The sequence below is a fragment of the Channa argus genome, unplaced genomic scaffold, assembly GCF_033026475.1.
Source record: "Channa argus isolate prfri unplaced genomic scaffold, Channa argus male v1.0 Contig009, whole genome shotgun sequence".
Taxonomy (NCBI): domain Eukaryota; kingdom Metazoa; phylum Chordata; class Actinopteri; order Anabantiformes; family Channidae; genus Channa; species Channa argus.
Genome location: NW_027125228.1, coordinates 258,272 through 272,935, shown reverse-complemented (window position 1 = coordinate 272,935; position 14,664 = coordinate 258,272). Strand labels below are relative to the sequence as shown.

Sequence of the window (14,664 nt, the reverse complement as noted above, 5' to 3'; positions counted from 1 at the left end):
ACAAAACCACGGCACAAAACCTAACAATTCAAAAATGCTAAATAAGATTTGGAAACCAAGAACAGCAAACAGGTGCTGCTGCCAGAAAGAGCCTCGCTAGCTGTTGGGAACCGTACTTTTAAAACTCCAGGAAGTGTAGGATGGACCAATCAGCTTCCTGTACTTCCCCCAAATCCGGCCAATCAGGCAGGGCACCTATAAGAACAAGAAAATAAAAACAACACATATGGCCAGGACCGTAACATGGTCTACTAGTAATGAAGCACGATGGTTGACAAACCAATAAAGTAGCAAAACAGCAATGAAAGAACAAAATTTGATGAAAATATAGAACAATTTCTATGAATAAATAGGCAGTAACACCAGCTTGAGCTGCCCGTAAACCCAAGCAAAAAAGCTTACAGCACCTGGTATTCCCAGGCGGTCTTCCTACCAAGTACTAACCAGGCCCGGCCCTATTTGGCTGCCGAGATCGGACGCTTAGAGAGCGGTGTGGCCGTAACATGCATTTGACATCATCAACAGCTCTTAAAAACGCTAGAGAAGCAGAATGCATGACACTTGCTAAGAAGAAGATAAATGTGGCAAAGTACAAAGTACTATAACTGTACTGGTCTGTTACGCCCCTGTCTAGGGGGTCAGGGTGAAACATACAAAGATAAATTTGCATGTTCCCTCTCCGATCCCCAAACCAAAATCCAGGATTGAGATGTTCCAACAGAATGATATTTATTTTAAACGAAAGAAAGTGTCAAACAAAACATGACACTACAACTCAGGGCGAACCAAGGCCAACATAATAAACAAAATAAGCCATTTCCCACAGAAAGTGCTAGCTAGCCTGATAGAAAGAAACAAACCAAAAGACAGTCGCTAACCCTAACTCCCTAATGTGAAAACAAGAGAAAACAATCAAAAGAAAAATGGCAGTCCACCCTTACAGATTTAATACTATTTACAAAATATACAATTTATAAACAAAACCACGGCACAAAACCTAACAATTCAAAAATGCTAAATAAGGTTTGGAAACCAAGAACAGCAAACAGGTGCTGATGCCAGAAAGAGCCTCGCTAGCTGTTGGGAACCGTACTTTTAAAACTCCAGGAAGTGTAGGATGGACCAATCAGCTTCCTGTACTGCCCCCCAATCCAGCCAATCAGGCAGGGCACCTATAAGAACAACAAAATAAAAACAACACATATGGCCAGGACCGTAACATGGTCTACTAGTAATGAAGCAAGATGGTTGACAAACCAATAAAGTAGCAAAACAGAAATGAAAGAACAAAATTTGATGAAAATATAGAACAATTTCTATGAATAAATAGGCAGTAACACCAGCTTGTGCTGGCCGTAAACCCAAGCAAAAAAGCTTACAGCACCTGGTATTCCCAGGCGGTCTTCCTACCAAGTACTAACCAGGCCCGGCTCTATTTGGCTGCCGAGATCTGACGAGATCGGGCGCTTAGAGAGCGGTGTGGCCATAAGCTGCATTTGACATCATCAACAGCTCTCAAAAACGCTGGAGAAGCAGAATGCATGACCCTTGCTAAGAAGAAGATAAATGTGGCAAAGTACAAAGTACTATAACTGTACTGGTCTGTTACGCCTCTGTCTAGGGGGTCAGGGTGCAACATACAAAGATAAATTAGCATGTTCCCTCTCCGATCCCCAAACCAAAATCCAGGATCGAGATGTTCCAACAGAATGATATTTATTTTAAACGAAAGAAAGTGTCAAACAAAACATGACACTACAACTCAGGGCGAACCAAGGCCAACATAATAAACAAAATAAGCCATTTCCCACAGAAAGTACTAGCTAGCCTGATAGAAATAAACAAACCAAAAGACAGTCGCTAACCCTAACTCTCTAATGTGAAAACAAGAGAAAACAATCAAAAGAAAATGGCAGTCCACCCCTACAGATTTAATACTATTTACAAAATATACAATTTATAAACAAAACCACGGCACAAAACCTAACAATTCAAAAATGCTAAATAAGGTTTGGAAAGCAAGAACAGCAAACAGGTGCTGCTGCCAGAAAGAGCCTCGCTAGCTGTTGGGAACCGTACTTTTAAAACTCCAGGAAGTGTAGGATGGACCAATCAGCTTCCTGTACTTCCCCCAAATCCGGCCAATCAGGCAGGGCACCTATAAGAACAACAAAATAAAAACAACACATATGGCCAGGACCGTAACATGGTCTACTAGTAATGAAGCAAGATGGTTGACAAACCAATAAAGTAGCAAAACAGAAATGAAAGAACAAAATTTGATGAAAATATAGAACAATTTCTATGAATAAATAGGCAGTAACACCAGCTTGTGCTGGCCGTAAACCCAAGCAAAAAAGCTTACAGCACCTGGTATTCCCAGGCGGTCTTCCTACCAAGTACTAACCAGGCCCGGCTCTATTTGGCTGCCGAGATCTGACGAGATCGGGCGCTTAGAGAGCGGTGTAGCCGTAAGCTGCATTTGACATCATCAACAGCTCTTAAAAACGCTGGAGAAGCAGAATGCATGACACTTGCTAAGAAGAAGATAAATGTGGCAAAGTACAAAGGACTATAACTGTACTGGTCTGTTACGCCCCTGTCTAGGGGCTCAGGGTGCAACATACAAAGATAAATTAGCATGTTCCCTCTCCGATCCCCAAACCAAAATCCAGGATCGAGATGTTCCAACAGAATGATATTTATTTTAAACGAAAGAAAGTGTCAAACAAAACATGACACTACAACTCAGGGCGAACCAAGGCCAACATAATAAACAAAATAAGCCATTTCCCACAGAAAGTGCTAGCTAGCCTGATAGAAAAAAAAACAAACCAAAAGACAGTTGCTAACCCTAACTCCCTAATGTGAAAACAGTCCAAAGAAAATGGCAGTTCACCCCTACAGATTTAATACTATTTACAAAATATACAATTTATAAACAAAACCACGGCACAAAACCTAACAATTCAAAAATGCTAAATAAGGTTTGGAAACCAAGAACAGCAAACAGGTGCTGATGCCAGAAAGAGCCTCGCTAGCTGTTGGGAACCGTACTTTTAAAACTCCAGGAAGTGTAGGATGGACCAATCAGCTTCCTGTACTGCCCCCCAATCCGGCCAATCAGGCAGGGCACCTATAAGAACAAGAAAATAAAAACAACACATATGGCCAGGACCGTAACATGGTCTACTAGTAATGAAGCACGATGGTTGGCAAACCAATAAAGTAGCAAAACAGCAATGAAAGAACAAAATTTGATGAAAATATAGAACAATTTTTATGAATAAATAGGCAGTAACACCAGCTTGTGCTGCCCGTAAACCCAAGCAAAAAAGCTTACAGCACCTGGTATTCCCAGGCGGTCTTCCTACCAAGTACTAACCAGGCCCGGCCCTATTTGGCTGCCGAGATCGGACGAGATCGGGCGCTCAGAGAGCGGTGTGGCCGTAAGCTGCATTTGACATCATCAACAGCTCTTAAAAACGCTGGAGAAGCAGAATGCATGACACTTGCTAAGAAGAAGATAAATGTGGCAAAGTACAAAGTACTATAACTGTACTGGTCTGTTACGCCCCTGTCTAGGGGGTCAGGGTGCCACATACAAAGATAAATTAGCATGTTCCCTCTCCGATCCCCAAACCAAAATCCAGGATCGAGATGTTCCAACAGAATGATATTTATTTTAAACGAAAGAAAGTGTCAAACAAAACATGACACTACAACTCAGGGCGAACCAAGGCCAACATAATAAACAAAATAAGCCATTTCCCACAGAAAGTGCTAGCTAGCCTGATAGAAATAAACAAACCAAAAGACAGTCGCTAACCCTAACTCCCTAATGTGAAAACAAGAGAAAACAATCAAAAGAAAATGGCAGTCCACCCCTACAGATTTAATACTATTTACAAAATATACAATTTATAAACAAAACCATGGCACAAAACCTAACAATTCAAAAATGCTAAATAAGATTTGGAAACCAAGAACAGCAAACAGGTGCTGCTGCCAGAAAGAGCCTCGCTAGCTGTTGGGAACCGTACTTTTAAAACTCCAGGAAGTGTAGGATGGACCAATCAGCTTCCTGTACTTCCCCCAAATCCGGCCAATCAGGCAGGGCACCTATAAGAACAAGAAAATAAAAACAACACATATGGCCAGGACCGTAACATGGTCTACTAGTAATGAAGCACGATGGTTGACAAACCAATAAAGTTGCAAAACAGCAATGAAAGAACAAAATTTGATGAAAATATAGAACAATTTCTATGAATAAATAGGCAGTAACACCAGCTTGAGCTGCCCGTAAACCCAAGCAAAAAAGCTTACAGCACCTGGTATTCCCAGGCGGTCTTCCTACCAAGTACTAACCAGGCCCGGCCCTATTTGGCTGCCGAGATCGGACGAGATCGGGCGCTTAGAGAGCGGTGTGGCCGTAACATGCATTTGACATCATCAACAGCTCTTAAAAACGCTAGAGAAGCAGAATGCATGACACTTGCTAAGAAGAAGATAAATGTGGCAAAGTACAAAGTACTATAACTGTACTGGTCTGTTACGCCCCTGTCTAGGGGGTCAGGGTGAAACATACAAAGATAAATTTGCATGTTCCCTCTCCGATCCCCAAACCAAAATCCAGGATTGAGATGTTCCAACAGAATGATATTTATTTTAAACGAAAGAAAGTGTCAAACAAAACATGACACTACAACTCAGGGCGAACCAAGGCCAACATAATAAACAAAATAAGCCATTTCCCACAGAAAGTGCTAGCTAGCCTGATAGAAAGAAACAAACCAAAAGACAGTCGCTAACCCTAACTCCCTAATGTGAAAACAAGAGAAAACAATCAAAAGAAAAATGGCAGTCCACCCCTACAGATTTAATACTATTTACAAAATATACAATTTATAAACAAAACCACGGCACAAAACCTAACAATTCAAAAATGCTAAATAAGGTTTGGAAACCAAGAACAGCAAACAGGTGCTGATGCCAGAAAGAGCCTCGCTAGCTGTTGGGAACCATACTTTTAAAACTCCAGGAAGTGTAGGATGGACCAATCAGCTTCCTGTACTGCCCCCCAATCCAGCCAATCAGGCAGGGCACCTATAAGAACAAGAAAATAAAAACAACACATATGGCCAGGACCGTAACATGGTCTACTAGTAATGAAGCACGATGGTTGACAAACCAATAAAGTAGCAAAACAGCAATGAAAGAACAAAATTTGATGAAAATATAGAACAATTTTTATGAATAAATAGGCAGTAACACCAGCTTGTGCTGCCCGTAAACCCAAGCAAAAAAGCTTACAGCACCTGGTATTCCCAAGCGGTCTTCCTACCAAGTACTAACCAGGTCCGGCCCTATTTGGCTGCCGAGATCGGACGAGATCGGGCGCTCAGAGAGCGGTGTGGCCGTAAGCTGCATTTGACATCATCAACAGCTCTTAAAAACGCTGGAGAAGCAGAATGCATGACACTTGCTAAGAAGAAGATAAATGTGGCAAAGTACAAAGTACTATAACTGTACTGGTCTGTTACGCCCCTGTCTAGGGGGTCAGGGTGCAACATACAAAGATAAATTAGCATGTTCCCTCTCCGATCCCCAAACCAAAATCCAGAATCGAGATGTTCCAACAGAATGATATTTATTTTAAACGAAAGAAAGTGTCAAACAAAACATGACACTACAACTCAGGGCGAACCAAGGCCAACATAATAAACAAAATAAGCCATTTCCCACAGAAAGTGCTAGCTAGCCTGATAGAAATAAACAAACCAAAAGATAGTCGCTAACCCTAACTCCCTAATGTGAAAACAGTCCAAAGAAAATGGCAGTCCACCCCTACAGATTTAATACTATTTACAAAATATACAATTTATAAACAAAACCACGGCACAAAACCTAACAATTCAAAAATGCTAAATAAGATTTGGAAACTAAGAACAGCAAACAGGTGCTGCTGCCAGAAAGAGCCTCGCTAGCTGTTGGGAACCGTACTTTTAAAACTCCAGGAAGTGTAGGATGGACCAATCAGCTTCCTGTACTTCCCCCAAATCCGGCCAATCAGGCAGGGCACCTATAAGAACAAGAAAATAAAAACAACACATATGGCCATGACCGTAACATGGTCTACTAGTAATGAAGCACGATGGTTGACAAACCAATAAAGTAGCAAAACAGCAATGAAAGAACAAAATTTGATGAAAATATAGAACAATTTCTATGAATAAATAGGCAGTAACACCAGCTTGAGCTGCCCGTAAACCCAAGCAAAAAAGCTTACAGCACCTGGTATTCCCAGGCGGTCTTCCTACCAAGTACTAACCAGGCCCGGCTCTATTTGGCTGCCGAGATCGGACGAGATCGGGCGCTTAGAGAGCGGTGTGGCCGTAAGCTGCATTTGATATCATCAACAGCTCTTAAAAACGCTGGAGAAGCAGAATGCATGACACTTGCTAAGAAGAAGATAAATGTGGCAAAGTACAAAGTACTATAACTGTACTGGTCTGTTACGCCCCTGTCTAGGGGGTCAGGGTGAAACATACAAAGATAAATTTGCATGTTCCCTCTCCGATCCTCAAACCAAAATCCAGGATTGAGATGTTCCAACAGAATGATATTTATTTTAAACGAAAGAAAGTGTCAAACAAAACATGACACTACAACTCAGGGCGAACCAAGGCCAACATAATAAACAAAATAAGCCATTTCCCACAGAAAGTGCTAGCTAGCCTGATAGAAATAAACAAACCAAAAGATAGTCGCTAACCCTAACTCCCTAATGTGAAAACAAGAGAAAACAATCAAAAGAAAATGGCAGTCCACCCCTACAGATTTAATACTATTTACAAAATATACAATTTATAAACAAAACCACGGCACAAAACCTAACAATTCAAAAATGCTAAATAAGATTTGGAAACCAAGAACAGCAAACAGGTGCTGCTGCCAGAAAGAGCCTCGCTAGCTGTTGGGAACCGTACTTTTAAAACTCCAGGAAGTGTAGGATGGACCAATCAGCTTCCTGTACTTCCCCCAAATCCGGCCAATCAGGCAGGGCACCTATAAGAACAAGAAAATAAAAACAACACATATGGCCAGGACCGTAACATGGTCTACTAGTAATGAAGCACGATGGTTGACAAACCAATAAAGTAGCAAAACAGCAATGAAAGAACAAAATTTGATGAAAATATAGAACAATTTCTATGAATAAATAGGCAGTAACACCAGCTTGAGCTGCCCGTAAACCCAAGCAAAAAAGCTTACAGCACCTGGTATTCCCAGGCAGTCTTCCTACCAAGTACTAACCAGGCCCGGCCCTATTTGGCTGCCGAGATCGGACGCTTAGAGAGCGGTGTGGCCGTAACATGCATTTGACATCATCAACAGCTCTTAAAAACGCTAGAGAAGCAGAATGCATGACACTTGCTAAGAAGAAGATAAATGTGGCAAAGTACAAAGTACTATAACTGTACTGGTCTGTTACGCCCCTGTCTAGGGGGTCAGGGTGAAACATACAAAGATAAATTTGCATGTTCCCTCTCCGATCCCCAAACCAAAATCCAGGATTGAGATGTTCCAACAGAATGATATTTATTTTAAACGAAAGAAAGTGTCAAACAAAACATGACACTACAACTCAGGGCGAACCAAGGCCAACATAATAAACAAAATAAGCCATTTCCCACAGAAAGTGCTAGCTAGCCTGATAGAAAGAAACAAACCAAAAGACAGTCGCTAACCCTAACTCCCTAATGTGAAAACAAGAGAAAACAATCAAAAGAAAAATGGCAGTCCACCCCTACAGATTTAATACTATTTACAAAATATACAATTTATAAACAAAACCACGGCACAAAACCTAACAATTCAAAAATGCTAAATAAGGTTTGGAAACCAAGAACAGCAAACAGGTGCTGATGCCAGAAAGAGCCTCGCTAGCTGTTGGGAACCATACTTTTAAAACTCCAGGAAGTGTAGGATGGACCAATCAGCTTCCTGTACTGCCCCCCAATCCAGCCAATCAGGCAGGGCACCTATAAGAACAAGAAAATAAAAACAACACATATGGCCAGGACCGTAACATGGTCTACTAGTAATGAAGCACGATGGTTGGCAAACCAATAAAGTAGCAAAACAGCAATGAAAGAACAAAATTTGATGAAAATATAGAACAATTTCTATGAATAAATAGGCAGTAACACCAGCTTGTGCTGCCCGTAAACCCAAGCAAAAAAGCTTACAGCACCTGGTATTCCCAGGCGGTCTTCCTACCAAGTACTAACCAGGCCCGGCTCTATTTGGCTGCCGAGATCGGACGAGATCGGGCGCTTAGAGAGCGGTGTGGCCGTAAGCTGCATTTGATATCATCAACAGCTCTTAAAAACGCTGGAGAAGCAGAATGCATGACACTTGCTAAGAAGAAGATAAATGTGGCAACGTACAAAGTACTATAACTGTACTGGTCTGTTACGCCCCTGTCTAGGGGGTCAGGGTGCAACATACAAAGATAAATTTGCATGTTCCCTCTCCGATCCCCAAACCAAAATCCAGGATCGAGATGTTCCAACAGAATGATATTTATTTTAAACGAAAGAAAGTGTCAAACAAAACATGACACTACAACTCAGGGCGAACCAAGGCCAACATAATAAACAAAATAAGCCATTTCCCACAGAAAGTGCTAGCTAGCCTGATAGAAATAAACAAACCAAAAGACAGTCGCTAACCCTAACTCCCTAATGTGAAAACAGTCCAAAGAAAATGGCAGTTCACCCCTACAGATTTAATACTATTTACAAAATATACAATTTATAAACAAAACCACGGCACAAAACCTAACAATTCAAAAATGCTAAATAAGGTTTGGAAACCAAGAACAGCAAACAGGTGCTGATGCCAGAAAGAGCCTCGCTAGCTGTTGGGAACCGTACTTTTAAAACTCCAGGAAGTGTAGGATGGACCAATCAGCTTCCTGTACTGCCCCCCAATCCAGCCAATCAGGCAGGGCACCTATAAGAACAAGAAAATAAAAACAACACATATGGCCAGGACCGTAACATGGTCTACTAGTAATGAAGCACGATGGTTGGCAAACCAATAAAGTAGCAAAACAGCAATGAAAGAACAAAATTTGATGAAAATATAGAACAATTTCTATGAATAAATAGGCAGTAACACCAGCTTGTGCTGCCCGTAAACCCAAGCAAAGAAGCTTACAGCACCTGGTATTCCCAGGCGGTCTTCCTACCAAGTACTAACAAGGCCCGGCCCTATTTGGCTGCCGAGATCGGACGGGATCGGGCGCTTAGAGAGCAGTGTGGCCATAAGCTGCATTTGACATCATCAACAGCTCTCAAAAACGCTGGAGAAGCAGAATGCATGACACTTGCTAAGAAGAAGATAAATGTGGCAAAGTACAAAGTACTATAACTGTACTGGTCTGTTACGCCCCTGTCTAGGGGGTCAGGGTGCAACATACAAAGATAAATTAGCATGTTCCCTCTCCGATCCCCAAACCAAAATCCAGGATCGAGATGTTCCAACAGAATGATATTTATTTTAAACGAAAGAAAGTGTCAAACAAAACATGACACTACAACTCAGGGCGAACCAAGGCCAACATAATAAACAAAATAAGCCATTTCCCACAGAAAGTGCTAGCTAGCCTGATAGAAATAAACAAACCAAAAGACAGTCGCTAACCCTAACTCCCTAATGTGAAAACAGTCCAAAGAAAATGGTAGTTCACCCCTACAGATTTAATACTATTTACAAAATATACAATTTATAAACAAAACCACGGCACAAAACCTAACAATACAGAAATACTAAATAAGGTTTGGAAACCAAGAACAGCAAACAGGTGCTGATGCCAGAAAGAGCCTCGCTAGCTGTTGGGAACCGTACTTTTAAAACTCCAGGAAGTGTAGGATGGACCACTCAGCTTCCGGTACTGCCCCCCAATCCGGCCAATCAGGCAGGGCACCTATAAGAACAAGAAAATAAAAACAACACATATGGCCAGGACCGTAACATGGTCTATTAGTAATGAAGCACGATCGTTGACAAACCAATAAAGTAGCAAAACAGCAATGAAAGAACAAAATTTGATGAAAATATAGAACAATTTCTATGAATAAATAGGCAGTAACACCAGCTTGTGCTGCCCGTAAACCCAAGCAAAAAAGCTTACAGCACCTGGTATTCCCAGGCGGTCTTCCTACCAAGTACTAACCAGGCCCGGCTCTATTTGGCTGCCGAGATCGGACGAGATCGGGCGCTTAGAGAGCGGTGTGGCCGTAAGCTGCATTTGACATCATCAACAGCTCTTAAAAACGCTGGAGAAGCAGAATGCATGACACTTGCTAAGAAGAAGATAAATGTGGCAAAGTACAAAGTACTATAACTGTACTGGTCTGTTACGCCCCTGTCTAGGGGGTCAGGGTGCCACATACAAAGATAAATTAGCATGTTCCCTCTCCGATCCCCAAACCAAAATCCAGGATCGAGATGTTCCAACAGAATGATATTTATTTTAAACGAAAGAAAGTGTCAAACAAAACATGACACTACAACTCAGGGCGAACCAAGGCCAACATAATAAACAAAATAAGCCATTTCCCACAGAAAGTGCTAGCTAGCCTGATAGAAATAAACAAACCAAAAGACAGTCGCTAACCCTAACTCCCTAATGTGAAAACAGTCCAAAGAAAATGGCAGTTCACCCCTACAGATTTAATACTATTTACAAAATATACAATTTATAAACAAAACCACGGCACAAAACCTAACAATTCAAAAATGCTAAATAAGGTTTGGAAACCAAGAACAGCAAACAGGTGCTGATGCCAGAAAGAGCCTCGCTAGCTGTTGGGAACCGTACTTTTAAAACTCCAGGAAGTGTAGGATGGAGCAATCAGCTTCCTGTACTGCCCCCCAATCCGGCCAATCAGGCAGGGCACCTATAAGAACAAGAAAATAAAAACAACACATATGGCCAGGACCGTAACATGGTCTACTAGTAATGAAGCACGATGGTTGGCAAACCAATAAAGTAGCAAAACAGCAATGAAAGAACAAAATTTGATGAAAATATAGAACAATTTTTATGAATAAATAGGCAGTAACACCAGCTTGTGCTGCCCGTAAACCCAAGCAAAAAAGCTTACAGCACCTGGTATTCCCAGGCGGTCTTCCTACCAAGTACTAACCAGGCCCGGCCCTATTTGGCTGCCGAGATCGGACGAGATCAGGCGCTCAGAGAGCGGTGTGGCCGTAAGCTGCATTTGACATCATCAACAGCTCTTAAAAACGCTGGAGAAGCAGAATGCATGACACTTGCTAAGAAGAAGATAAATGTGGCAAAGTACAAAGTACTATAACTGTACTGGTCTGTTACGCCCCTGTCTAGGGGGTCAGGGTGCCACATACAAAGATAAATTAGCATGTTCCCTCTCCGATCCCCAAACCAAAATCCAGGATCGAGATGTTCCAACAGAATGATATTTATTTTAAACGAAAGAAAGTGTCAAACAAAACATGACACTACAACTCAGGGCGAACCAAGGCCAACATAATAAACAAAATAAGCCATTTCCCACAGAAAGTGCTAGCTAGCCTGATAGAAATAAACAAACCAAAAGACAGTCGCTAACCCTAACTCCCTAATGTGAAAACAGTCCAAAGAAAATGGCAGTTCACCCCTACAGATTTAATACTATTTACAAAATATACAATTTATAAACAAAACCACGGCACAAAACCTAACAATTCAAAAATGCTAAATAAGGTTTGGAAACCAAGAACAGCAAACAGGTGCTGATGCTAGAAAGAGCCTCGCTAGCTGTTGGGAACCGTACTTTTAAAACTCCAGGAAGTGTAGGATGGACCAATCAGCTTCCTGTACTTCCCCCAAATCCGGCCAATCAGGCAGGGCACCTATAAGAACAAGAAAATAAAGACAACACATATGGCCAGGACCGTAACATGGTCTACTAGTAATGAAGCACGATGGTTGACAAACCAATAAAGTAGCAAAACAGCAATGAAAGAACAAAATTTGATGAAAATATAGAACAATTTCTATGAATAAATAGGCAGTAACACCAGCTTGAGCTGCCCGTAAACCCAAGCAAAAAAGCTTACAGCACCTGGTATTCCCAGGCGGTCTTCCTACCAAGTACTAACCAGGCCCGGCCCTATTTGGCTGCCGAGATCGGACGCTTAGAGAGCGGTGTGGCCGTAACATGCATTTGACATCATCAACAGCTCTTAAAAACGCTAGAGAAGCAGAAGGCATGACACTTGCTAAGAAGAAGATAAATGTGGCAAAGTACAAAGTACTATAACTGTACTGGTCTGTTACGCCCCTGTCTAGGGGGTCAGGGTGAAACATACAAAGATAAATTTGCATGTTCCCTCTCCGATCCCCAAACCAAAATCCAGGATTGAGATGTTCCAACAGAATGATATTTATTTTAAACGAAAGAAAGTGTCAAACAAAACATGACACTACAACTCAGGGCGAACCAAGGCCAACATAATAAACAAAATAAGCCATTTCCCACAGAAAGTGCTAGCTAGCCTGATAGAAAGAAACAAACCAAAAGACAGTCGCTAACCCTAACTCCCTAATGTGAAAACAAGAGAAAACAATCAAAAGAAAAATGGCAGTCCACCCCTACAGATTTAATACTATTTACAAAATATACAATTTATAAACAAAACCACGGCACAAAACCTAACAATTCAAAAATGCTAAATAAGGTTTGGAAACCAAGAACAGCAAACAGGTGCTGATGCCAGAAAGAGCCTCGCTAGCTGTTGGGAACCATACTTTTAAAACTCCAGGAAGTGTAGGATGGACCAATCAGCTTCCTGTACTGCCCCCCAATCCAGCCAATCAGGCAGGGCACCTATAAGAACAAGAAAATAAAAACAACACATATGGCCAGGACCGTAACATGGTCTACTAGTAATGAAGCACGATGGTTGACAAACCAATAAAGTAGCAAAACAGCAATGAAAGAACAAAATTTGATGAAAATATAGAACAATTTTTATGAATAAATAGGCAGTAACACCAGCTTGTGCTGCCCGTAAACCCAAGCAAAAAAGCTTACAGCACCTGGTATTCCCAGGCGGTCTTCCTACCAAGTACTAACCAGGTCCGGCCCTATTTGGCTGCCGAGATCGGACGAGATCGGGCGCTCAGAGAGCGGTGTGGCCGTAAGCTGCATTTGACATCATCAACAGCTCTTAAAAACGCTGGAGAAGCAGAATGCATGACACTTGCTAAGAAGAAGATAAATGTGGCAAAGTACAAAGTACTATAACTGTACTGGTCTGTTACGCCCCTGTCTAGGGGGTCAGGGTGCAACATACAAAGATAAATTAGCATGTTCCCTCTCCGATCCCCAAACCAAAATCCAGAATCGAGATGTTCCAACAGAATGATATTTATTTTAAACGAAAGAAAGTGTCAAACAAAACATGACACTACAACTCAGGGCGAACCAAGGCCAACATAATAAACAAAATAAGCCATTTCCCACAGAAAGTGCTAGCTAGCCTGATAGAAATAAACAAACCAAAAGATAGTCGCTAACCCTAACTCCCTAATGTGAAAACAGTCCAAAGAAAATGGCAGTCCACCCCTACAGATTTAATACTATTTACAAAATATACAATTTATAAACAAAACCACGGCACAAAACCTAACAATTCAAAAATGCTAAATAAGATTTGGAAACTAAGAACAGCAAACAGGTGCCTCTGCCAGAAAGAGCCTCGCTAGCTGTTGGGAACCGTACTTTTAAAACTCCAGGAAGTGTAGGATGGACCAATCAGCTTCCTGTACTTCCCCCAAATCCGGCCAATCAGGCAGGGCACCTATAAGAACAAGAAAATAAAAACAACACATATGGCCATGACCGTAACATGGTCTACTAGTAATGAAGCACGATGGTTGACAAACCAATAAAGTAGCAAAACAGCAATGAAAGAACAAAATTTGATGAAAATATAGAACAATTTCTATGAATAAATAGGCAGTAACACCAGCTTGAGCTGCCCGTAAACCCAAGCAAAAAAGCTTACAGCACCTGGTATTCCCAGGCGGTCTTCCTACCAAGTACTAACCAGGCCCGGCTCTATTTGGCTGCCGAGATCGGACGAGATCGGGCGCTTAGAGAGCGGTGTGGCCGTAACATGCATTTGACATCATCAACAGCTCTTAAAAACGCTAGAGAAGCAGAATGCATGACACTTGCTAAGAAGAAGATAAATGTGGCAAAGTACAAAGTACTATAACTGTACTGGTCTGTTACGCCCCTGTCTAGGGGGTCAGGGTGAAACATACAAAGATAAATTTGCATGTTCCCTCTCCGATCCCCAAACCAAAATCCAGGATTGAGATGTTCCAACAGAATGATATTTATTTTAAACGAAAGAAAGTGTCAAACAAAACATGACACTACAACTCAGGGCGAACCAAGGCCAACATAATAAACAAAATAAGCCATTTCCCACAGAAAGTGCTAGCTAGCCTGATAGAAAGAAACAAACCAAAAGACAGTCGCTAACCCTAACTCCCTAATGTGAAAACAAGAGAAAACAATCAAAAGAAAAATGGCAGTCCACCCCTACAGA

General features: G+C 41.6%; 12 pseudogenes; all 12 read right to left on the bottom strand.

Moving 5' to 3' along the window:
• Positions 1-1,372: 1,372 nt before the first annotated feature.
• LOC137110040 (5S ribosomal RNA) lies at positions 1,373-1,491 on the bottom strand (annotated as a pseudogene).
• Positions 1,492-2,358: 867 nt separating this feature from the next.
• Positions 2,359-2,477, bottom strand: LOC137110128 (5S ribosomal RNA; annotated as a pseudogene).
• Positions 2,478-3,336: 859 nt separating this feature from the next.
• LOC137110174 (5S ribosomal RNA) lies at positions 3,337-3,455 on the bottom strand (annotated as a pseudogene).
• Positions 3,456-4,322: 867 nt separating this feature from the next.
• Positions 4,323-4,441, bottom strand: LOC137110412 (5S ribosomal RNA; annotated as a pseudogene).
• An 868-nt stretch (positions 4,442-5,309) lies between these two features.
• On the bottom strand, positions 5,310-5,428 carry LOC137110362 (5S ribosomal RNA; annotated as a pseudogene).
• Positions 5,429-6,285: 857 nt separating this feature from the next.
• On the bottom strand, positions 6,286-6,404 carry LOC137110520 (5S ribosomal RNA; annotated as a pseudogene).
• Positions 6,405-8,248: 1,844 nt separating this feature from the next.
• LOC137110509 (5S ribosomal RNA) lies at positions 8,249-8,367 on the bottom strand (annotated as a pseudogene).
• Positions 8,368-9,224: 857 nt separating this feature from the next.
• On the bottom strand, positions 9,225-9,343 carry LOC137110645 (5S ribosomal RNA; annotated as a pseudogene).
• An 857-nt stretch (positions 9,344-10,200) lies between these two features.
• Positions 10,201-10,319, bottom strand: LOC137110498 (5S ribosomal RNA; annotated as a pseudogene).
• Positions 10,320-11,176: 857 nt separating this feature from the next.
• On the bottom strand, positions 11,177-11,295 carry LOC137110310 (5S ribosomal RNA; annotated as a pseudogene).
• A 1,834-nt stretch (positions 11,296-13,129) lies between these two features.
• Positions 13,130-13,248, bottom strand: LOC137110270 (5S ribosomal RNA; annotated as a pseudogene).
• An 857-nt stretch (positions 13,249-14,105) lies between these two features.
• Positions 14,106-14,224, bottom strand: LOC137110330 (5S ribosomal RNA; annotated as a pseudogene).
• Between the last annotated feature and the right edge of the window lie 440 nt (positions 14,225-14,664).